Here is a 10,800-nt window from a genome sequence, read left to right as displayed (position 1 = left end):
GCAAAAGAAGTTAACTTAAAAGTAGAAAAAGCCAAAATTGAGGCATCTATTGAATTTCTACAACAAGAAAAGGATGTAGCTTCAGCTATTGCAGAAGCAGAGGCATTAGAAGCAGCTGTTGCCACACAGATAGAAGCACGCAGCAACCCATGTTCTTCACTAACAGATGACCGTACTGAACAATATGTCATCAGCCAAGCTAAATTTGTAAAAGAAGAAGAAAATACTGATTTTCAGCAAGCAGAAGAGGAAAATGCACTTCAAAATAAACCAGAGTTCACTAGCAAAAAGTTATTACACTCTGAAAAAGATGATCCACGGCAAGTTCCAGTCTGTCCTTCCAGTTATCTCAACAACTCCCAAAACCCCCCAGTCATTACCACGTCTCCACATACTAATAAAGATTTCAGACCCAACTGGTCACATCACATAGAAGCATCTAACTTCTACAATGCTAGACCCCCACGCCAAGAGCCTCAAGACTCTAATGTAAGTGATTTTATTAGATATTTTGCTCGTCGTGAATTGGTAACAACAGGGCTTCTCCACTTCAATGACAAGCCTCAAAACTTCAGAGCTTGGAAACGCTCCTTTGAAAATGCCATAAGGGGTTTGGATCTAACAGCAAGTGAAGAGATGGACTTGATGTTAAAGTGGCTCGGCAAAGAATCTGCTGAGCAGGTGGAGCAAATTAGGGCTATACACATCAATAACCCAGTCAATGGCCTCAACATGATCTGGAGCAGACTTGAACAATGTTATGGTTCGGCAGAAGTGATTGAAGATGCACTTTTTAAAAGAATTGATACATTTCCAAAAATCACGCCCAAAGATTACACAAAACTGAGGAAGTTTAGTGACCTGCTCATGGAAATGCAGTGTGCTAAAGAAGAAGGAGACCTCCCTGGTTTGGCCTTTCTGGATACAGCAAGAGGAGTAAATCCTATTGTCCAAAAACTTCCTTTCTACTTGCAGGAAAAATGGATTACAGTAGGAACTAACTACAAACGCATGAGAGGTGTGCCCTTTCCACCATTTAATGTGTTCGTAGACTTTGTCACACAAGAAGCGGATGCTAAAAATGATCCCAGCTTTAACTTCGTGTCATTGCTTGATGTTTCCAAACCAGACAAGCCACCTTGGAGAACAAACAGACAAAAAGAGATTTCAGTGCACAAAACTGATGTCGTCTCTCACTCAAGTACAGATATGCATAGATTTCTGAACAAAGCTGTGGATAGTGACAGGATTTGCCCCATTCACAAAAAAACTCACTCTCTCTCAAAATGCAGGACATTTCGTATGAAAACAATAGACGATAGGAAAACGTTCTTAAAGGAGAACAATTTTTGCTTCAGATGCTGTGCCTCATCTTCACACATTGCAAAGGACTGTAAAGTCAAGGTTCAGTGTTCTGAGTGCAACAATGAGAAACACTGTACTGCTCTCCACCCAGGACCAGCTCCCTGGCTAAGAGAAACCGAACCTGCAGTAGAGCATGGCGGGGAGCCCGACTCCACAGCACCAGAAGAGATAAGTTCCAACTGCACACAGGTTTGTGGCATGAATAAAGCAAGAAGATCATGCTCTAAAATCTGTCTTGTTAAAGTGTATCCAGCAGGCAACCCACAACAAGCAGTGAGGCTCTATGCTATCCATGACGAACAAAGCAACAGATCATTAGTACGTCCTGAATTCTTTGAAGTATTTAATGACTGTGGACCCAGTTCCCCTTACTCACTTAAGACATGTGCTGGAACTAAAAGTACAATGGGAAGGAGAGCTACAGGTTATGTAGTGGAAGCCTTGGATGGCTCAGTCCACATTCCACTGCCTACTCTTATTGAATGCAAAGGTATCCCAAATGACAGAGATGAGATACCCACACCCAGTGCAGCTATGCATCACAGACATCTGAAGTCAGTAGCTCACCTCATCCCTGAACTGGACTCTAAAGCCCCCATCTTAATTCTCCTTGGACGGGACATTATTAGAGTTCACAAAGTCCGTAAACAGATAAGTGGACCTAACAATGCACCCTATGCACAAAAATTGGACCTCGGATGGGTCGTAGTAGGGAACGTGTGTGTAGGTGATATCCACAAAACCCTTGCAGTAAAGACTCTGTTCACAAATGCCACTGAGAAGGGTCGTCCCACAATGTTTGAGCCGTGCCCCAATGTTTTCAATATAAAAGAGAGACATTGTGAGATTCAAGTCCCATTCAGCACCCAGTTTGTGGACAGCGCTTGTGAACCAGACCACTTAGGATGTAATGTGTTCAAACAAACCAGGCATGACAATTACATCTCGCCTTCCATTCAGGACAAAGTCTTCTTAAAGATAATGAAAGAAGGACTAACAAAGGACAATGACAACAGTTGGACAGCACCTTTACCATTCAAACTGCCACGCCAAAAGCTCCCTAACAACAGACCGCAGGCCCTGAAGCGACTGATATCACTTGTTCGTAACTTTGAAAAAAAAGAGGAAATGAAGGAACACTTTGTGACTTTCATGGACAAAGTATTCAAAAATAAACATGCAGAAATTGCCCCTCCACTAAAAGATGGAGAAGAATGTTGGTATCTGCCACTATTCGGTGTTTACCATCCCCGTAAACCCAAACAGATCAGGGTCGTCTTTGACAGCAGCGCCAAATACGAGGGTGTATCACTGAATGATGTGTTGTTAACAGGACCTGATCTTAACAACTCACTGCTAGGTGTTTTAATGCGCTTCAGAAAAGAAGCTGTAGCCTTTACAGCAGACATTGAACAGATGTTTTACTGTTTCAACGTTCATGAGCAAGACAGGAACTACTTGCGCTTTCTGTGGTTCCGCAACAATGACATTTCGAAAGATATTGTGGAGTATAGGATGAGAGTCCATGTCTTTGGAAATAGCCCATCACCAGCAGTGGCAATATATGGCTTGCATCAGTCCGTTCTACGCAGCGATTCGGACAGTGATCCAGAGGTGATACAGTTTGTCACACGAGACTTCTACGTCGATGACGGACTCAAATCTCTTCCCACCATTGAAATGGCTGTGTCCCTACTCCAAAGGACCCGTGACACACTTGCAAAGTCAAATCTCAGACTGCATAAAATAGCAGCCAACAGAAAGGAAGTGTTAGAGGCATTCCCTACACAAGATCATGCTAAAGATCTAAAAAACATGGATTTTGAAGCCGATTCAGTCCCCATGCAACGCAGCCTGGGCCTCCTTTGGGACTTAGGTAGAGACTGCTTCACCTTTCAAATACCAGATGAGAAAAAGCCCTTCACAAGAAGAGGTGTGTTATCAACAATTAACACCCTTTATGATCCATTAGGTTTTGTAGCGCCAATCACTATAGAAGGAAAGTCTATTCTACGTGAACTCACAGTTGAAAATGGAGACTGGGATGCTCCATTACCTCCAGAAAAGGAAGAGTCCTGGTCTCTCTGGAAGGACTCACTTAAAGAACTATCTAACCTGATTATTCCTAGAACATATACAAACATTTCTCCCTCAATAGCCACAAAAAAAGAGTTATGTGTTTTTTCGGACGCCTCTACTAAAGCAATTGCAGCAGTGGCTTATCTAAGAGTGACAGATGCAGAGAAAAATTGTGAAGTAGGGTTTATTATGGGCAAAGCGAAGCTTGCACCACGCCCAGATCACACCATACCAAGACTAGAGCTTAGCGCTGCAGTACTGGCAGTACAGCTTGCAGATTTAATCACAGATGAACTTGACCTTGAACTAGACTGCACTACATTCTACACAGACAGTAAAGTAGTCTTAGGTTATATCTACAATGAAACTAGGAGATTTTATGTCTATGTCAGTAACCGTATAACTAGGATCCGCAAATCTTCTCAACCAAGCCAGTGGCATTATGTAGCTAGTAGTCAAAACCCAGCGGATCACGCCACTCGTTCTGTTCCTACATATCAGTTGCCCTTTTGTAACTGGTTCACTGGCCCCAGCTTCTTACTCCAACTCCAAGAGTTCCCAAATGACTCCTATGATCTTGTAGACCCTAACATGGACTCAGATGTTAGACCTCATGTAACTACTCTCCAAACTACAACTTCAACCAGGCAACTTGGTTCTGAAAGATTCAGTAAGTTTTCTACCTGGAGATCACTTACCCGTGCTCTTTCAAGACTACTACATGTCATCCACAACTTCAAATCATCACCAAACACAAACAGTCACTGCTGTGGTTGGCATTACTGTGAGATAGGACTCACTGTGGACGAGTTTAAACAAGCTCAGAATGTTGTGATTCGAGCAGTACAACAGGATGTGTACTCTGAAGAGATCAAGTGTGTACAAAATCATGAGAACTTACCTAAAACCAGTCCTCTTAAGAACTTAGACCCTTACCTGGATGAAAATGGACTCCTCAGAGTAGGTGGTCGTATCACTGACTCAAACTTGACTCACGGTGAAAAGAACCCACTTCTAGTTCCAGGCCACCACCATGTTGCAGTTCTTCTCATAAAGCACTATCACAGTCAAGTTCATCATCAAGGTCGCTTGTTTACAGAAGGAGCTATACGCTCTGCAGGATGGTGGATAGTGGGTGGCAAAAGAAAGGTGAGCACAATCATTTACAATTGTGTAACCTGCAAAAGACTTCGGGCTCCTCTGAGCACGCAAAAAATGTCAAACCTCCCTCCAGACCGTCTTGCAACAGACCCTCCATTTACCAATGTTGGCTTAGATGTGTTCGGCCCATGGTTTGTGTCTTACCGACGTACCAGAGGAAGTGTGAACCAAAACAAAAGGTGGGCTGTCATTTTTACATGCCTAAGCATTAGGGCAGTTCACATCGAGGTGATAAACTCACTCGACACATCTAGCTTTATTAATGCATTTAGACGGTTTCTGGCTATAAGAGGACCTGTAAAAACTATTCGTTCTGATCGGGGTACCAATTTTGTCAGTGCATGTAAGGAACTGAAAATACCCTCAAACTTGGATAATCTATCTCTACAGTCCTACTTAAAGGAAAATGGATGTACTTGGACTTTCAATCCTCCGCATGCTTCTCATTTTGGCGGGTCATGGGAAAGAATGATAGGCCTGGCCCGGAGAATTTTGGACTCTATGTTTTTCAAACTCAAGACCACAAAACTCACTGATGACGTTCTCATCACCTTCATGGCAGAGGTGGCAGCTATTATAAATGCAAGACCTCTTGTCCCAGTCTCTTCAGACTCAAGTGACCCTTTCATCTTGACTCCGGCTACTCTTCTTACCCAGAAAGTTATCCCTCTTCAGGCTCCAGCTGGCCACTTCACAGCTTCGGACATTTACAGACACCAGTGGCGTCAGGTGCAGCATCTGTCAAATGTCTTCTGGGACAAGTGGAAGAAAGAATTTCTTCCTACTCTACAGCCACGTCGCAAGTGGCAATCCAACCAACTTAATGTGAGCTTAGGAAGTGTCGTCGTACTCAAAGACAGTCAAGTACCAAGAAATGAATGGCCTCTTGGACTCATAACTCAGGTGTTTCCAAGTAAAGATGATAGAGTACGTAAAGTAGAAGTTAAGGTAGCTAAAGCAGATGGTTCAAAAATACTTGTAAGACCTATCTCAGAAATTGTAGTTTTGGTTCCTTCATAAGATATTTGTTTGTTTGTTTGTTTGTTTGTTTTTGCAACAAAAAAAAAAACAAAAAAAAAATTGTGGCGTTTATTCACGCCAGACGGGGAGTGTTCTGTTTTGAAGTTATAAATGTTGTTTTTTATACAAGAAAAAAGGGAGAAAGCCTGCCCTCTCATGTTATTTTAAGGTACTACAACATAGTAAGTTTTGTCATTCAAAACAAAACTTATTAAACGGCAGAAATAGACACCGTTGGTGTCCGTTGGTGTAAATTACTGTTGGAATCTTTCATGTATGGTTGCATTGCCGGTATGTATCAAGTTTGTAACTTTGCAACATTGTTTTTGTTTAGCGATATAGCGCTCTAATGTTTTAAAGTAGTAGAGTATGTTTATGTTAATTAGATGCGTAGATATCGCGAGGTTATCGGGTGCGCAATTGGTGTACGCCTGATTTGCTCACAGACAATCGAATGTATTGTATTTTATGCTGCATATGATCACATATTTATTGTATTTTTTGTCTTCATTGCAGTTTTACCCTTTTAATTGTCATTAAACCTGTTGACAACGTCCTTCGGTCTTCAGAGTCGTGACACGAGAAAGGTGTTAGAAAGCCTGTGCATCAGACATGCACCAGTAACGGCACAGGTTTTATTTTACTTATTCTCTTTTTTTATAGTTAGATACATCCTATTACACATGCTATTTAATATTTTTGCTAATTCTGACAAAGAAACACAACCCTAAACTGACTTTGTCCGTTATTAATTATCAGCAACCGAATAAAGGTAAAAGTCCAAAGTGGTAGAATGTCCGAGCTTTCAAGTAGGGAATTGAATGCACCCTGACGTTAAGACGTCACTCCATTTATGCGTCATCTGAACGCGCCAGTAGTGCTCCACCCATAGACATAATATAAGGATAGACGCCTCATGGACCGCTCTCGCCTATTGTCGCTGACGAGATTTAGGGCGGCCATCTTGGAGCGGTACTCCACTCCACTCAGCGTTATGTGTTTAGCAGCACAATGACGTATCAGCGGATTTAATCGATCATAACACACTTTTTTGTTACTGGAAACCATATTCAAACATCTATCAAAGATACAATTTATAAACAGTTGTATTTTTTAAGTATGTTTTTAATACATAGTTCATAATATTTAAATATGCTTAGTGGCTATAACAATAGAATAGGAATGGAATATTCTGATATCGATGTATGAAGAGCATATTACAAAGCACACAGCTGTTCATAATTTATTTAATAAATTATTTAGTAATATCAATACATATTTATATAACTATACAAACACTAATAAATAAATAATGATTAATACTGAATAATATATATATATTGGATACACACACATATATATATATATATATATATATATATATATATATATATATATATATATATATATACACACATATATATATATATATATATATATATATATATATATATATATATATATATATATATATATATATATGTTTTTCACCCGATGAGTTCTAGCTTCAGAGTGATTCAGCAGCTGACGAAGCTGAAGTTGGTTTCCATTTCTATCTTCCAATAGCTAAAGAGCAATTCCACTTAATTTTTCACTACCTTCCATATCTTTAATCGACTCTAGTTTAAAAACTACTACACCTAGAGACGTGAAACTTGGACTGGATTATTCTCCGCTTCAAGCTGAATGAATACCATGTTTGGGATTTGTGAAACTTCAATAAAGTTTGATTATCACCATTTTTTGCATCTCTTTCATACTAGAACTGCTCTAATTAAAAAACAACACCTAGACACTTGAAACTTGTACTAATTTATTCTGCTCTAACAGCAGAATATTTACAACCATGATTGTGATTTGTGAAACCTTTTTCTGATTTGTGAAAACTTAAAGTTTGATTATTACCATTTTTGTTGAACTCTTTCATACTAGAACTTCTCTACTTAAAAAACTACAACATCTAGACACTTCAAACTTGGACTAGATTACTCTCTTCAAGAAGAATCTCTATAACCATATTTGGGATTTGTGAAACATTTTTCTGATTTGTGAAAAGTCAAAAAATATCAATTTTCACAATTTTTTTGCATCTGGATCACCATAGACCTGCTCTAATTAAAAAACGACAACTCCTAGACACTTCAAACCTGCACTGGATTTTTCTGCTCTAATAGCCATTAGACAAACCATGTTTGTGATTTGTGAAGCTTTTTTCTGATTTGTGAAACTTCAAAAAAGGGCGACATCACCCCTTTTATTTATCTTTTATCACACGAGAACGGCTCTAATTCCAACGCTACAACAGCTAGACACTTCAAACCTGAATCAGATTATTATCAATTAATAGCAGAATATTTAAAACCATGTTTGGGATTCGTGAAATCTTTTTCTGATTTGTGAAACTTCAATAAATGTTGATTTCAGACGTTTTCTGAATCTTGGTCACATGAGAGCTACTCCTGCTCTAAAACTACAACACCTAGAGTCTTCAAATCTGGACTATATTATTCTGCTCCAATAGTAGAATATTTTAATCCAGGTTTGGGATTTGTGAAACCTTTATGTGATTTGTGAAACTTCACTAAAGATCAGATTATTATTCATACATGTTCCATGCGGTTTTTTTCAAATTCAATGATAATTCAAAACCGCTTTAATGAACCACTTTAACCACTTTAACCAATGGGAAATTAAATGTTGTTGTAACTCATTAATTCTTCAACGAGTTATTGTCGATCATGCTGGCTGTTGGAAGGAAAGAACCTTTGCAGGGGTCTGTAAAGTGAAGTTTCACAAATCAGAAAAGAGCTTCACAAATCGCAAACATGGTTCTAAATATTCTGCTGTTAGAGCACAATAATCTAGTCCAAGTTTTAAGAGTCTATGAGTTGTATTTTAGGACCTGGAGCAGTTCTAGTGTGATCCAGATGCAAAAAATGGTGAAAATAGAACTTTATTGAAGTTTCACAAATCAGAAAAAGGTTTCACAAATCAGTCATGGTTTCAAATATTCTTCTATTAGAGCAGAAAAATCCAGTGCAGGTTTGAAGTGTCTAGGAGTTTTCGTTTTTTTAATTAGAGCAGATCTATGGTGATCCAGATGCCAAAAAATTGTGAAAATTGAACTTCATTGAGTTTTCACAAATCAGATAAAAGTTTCACAACTCCCAAACATGGTTCTAAATATTCTGTTCTTAGTTGAGAATAATCCAATTGAAGTTTGGAGAGTCTAGGTGTCGTAGTTTTGGAAATAGAGCAGTTCTCGTGTGACCAAGATAAAAAAAAAATAGTAGTGAAATCACCCTTTTTTAAAGTTTCACAAATCAGAAAAAAGTTTCACAAATACTAAACATGGTTTTAAATATCCAGCTTGAAGAGGAGAATAATGTGGTACAGGTTTGAAGAGTCTAGGAGTTGTATTTTTTTAATTAGAGTAGATCTAATGTGATCCAGTTGCCAAAAAATGGTGAAAATCAAACTTTATTGAATTTTCAAAAATCAGAAAAAGGCTTCACAAATCCCAAACATGGTTATAAATATTCTGCTATTAGAGGAGAATAATCTGGTACAGGTTTGAAGAGTCTAGGAGTTGTATTTTTTTAATTAGAGCAGTTCTGGTGTGAAAGAGATGCCAAAAAATGGTGATAATCGAACTTTTATTGAGTTTTCACAAATCAGAAAAAGGTTTCACAAATCCCAAACACGGTTTTAAATATTCTGCTATTAGAGCAGAATAATCTAGTCCAGGTTTGAAGTGTCTGGGTATAGTAGATTTTAAACTACAGTCGATTATTGATGCGGAAGGTAGTGAAAAATTAAGTGGAATCACCCTTTAGCTTTTGGAAGCTAGAAATGGAAACCAACTTCAGCGAGCGACGTAAACGTCATACGCTGTGACGTCAGCTCCAAAGCTCTATTGAGATCCTAGCAGTGTCTGAACTGGTAACTTATTTACATATTGTAAATAAATCATATGTGGGGATTTATTGACCACAGCTTTATTTTTATAATACTATCATGAAAGATAAGAGTACCGTCTTTGTGCTGACAAGAAAACAACCTGCTGAATACTATTAATCAATCACTAATCATTTTTGTCTAGATTAATGTAAAGTTGTCAAAACAAAGACATTTTCAATAATGTCAACTTTGTATTAAAAGTGTCATGATTTACCGAATGACGCTTTATGACAACATTCATAAATATTCATGAAGACTTATTCATGTTCATGACAGGTGTTTATGACGGTGTCATGTCAGTCTTATTCACCCGCCTTCAAATAAAGTGTTATCGGCTGGGTTTATGTAGCATTTGATTTTTAACAAAATATTTATACCTGTATTTCATAAAAATAATCGTTGACTTTCGGCATTTATTTTGAATTATGTTGGTCCTGTTTACAACTATGATTTTCATGTTCAAAAGCAATTTTTTTTATGTTCCATCTTGTAGTATAATAACTGAACAAAATTGTTTATTTGACTTCAAAGATTAGAGTCAAGACTGCTTTACATTTAATTTAGATGTTGAAAATTTGTATAGTAAAATGCAAGAAATTAGTTGTGATGTTCAGAAGATAAACATTAGCAAACTCAAGAATATGTTGAGCTCTTAAATAGTAAATGTTAGTTATAAAAACTAGATGACGTGTCAATTTATGGTCTTAAATTGCAAAATAAAGTCTGCAAATTGATTGTAGAATGGTTTCATTTTTACATCACTTTGCATGAGGTCAAACTAAGTGTTTTGTGTTCTACAACTATATTTCCTGTGGACTTAGAATTAAATTTTGTTGAAAAATTATGTTAAGAATATATTAAATACATTAACTTTAATATATTTTACACTATAATTAACATATGGTATAGAATACAGACTTCAATGGTTTGGAGGACAAAAGTATTTGGAAAAGTCCAATGTTTTTTTTTTTTTTAAAGTTTGTGAATAAATCACAAAAGAGAGAGTAAATAGAGAGAGAATTTCAGTTTTGGGTTAACAAAATATTGCTAAATTTGACATAAAAACTGTTAAATTATGGAAAATATTTTGATGGAAATTCTGAAAAAAAAAATGTATATAAAAATACAGTAAATGTCCTGGTAATTCTCTGCCAGGATATTTTCAGTGTTTTTTTACAGAATTTCCGTCAGAAGTTTCCCGTAATTTAACAATAT

Source organism: Poecilia mexicana, unplaced genomic scaffold (genome assembly GCF_051168715.1).
Source record: "Poecilia mexicana isolate PSO_F unplaced genomic scaffold, ASM5116871v1 scaffold_4, whole genome shotgun sequence".
Classification (NCBI taxonomy): Eukaryota; Metazoa; Chordata; class Actinopteri; order Cyprinodontiformes; family Poeciliidae; genus Poecilia; species Poecilia mexicana.
This window is presented reverse-complemented; position numbering follows the sequence as displayed.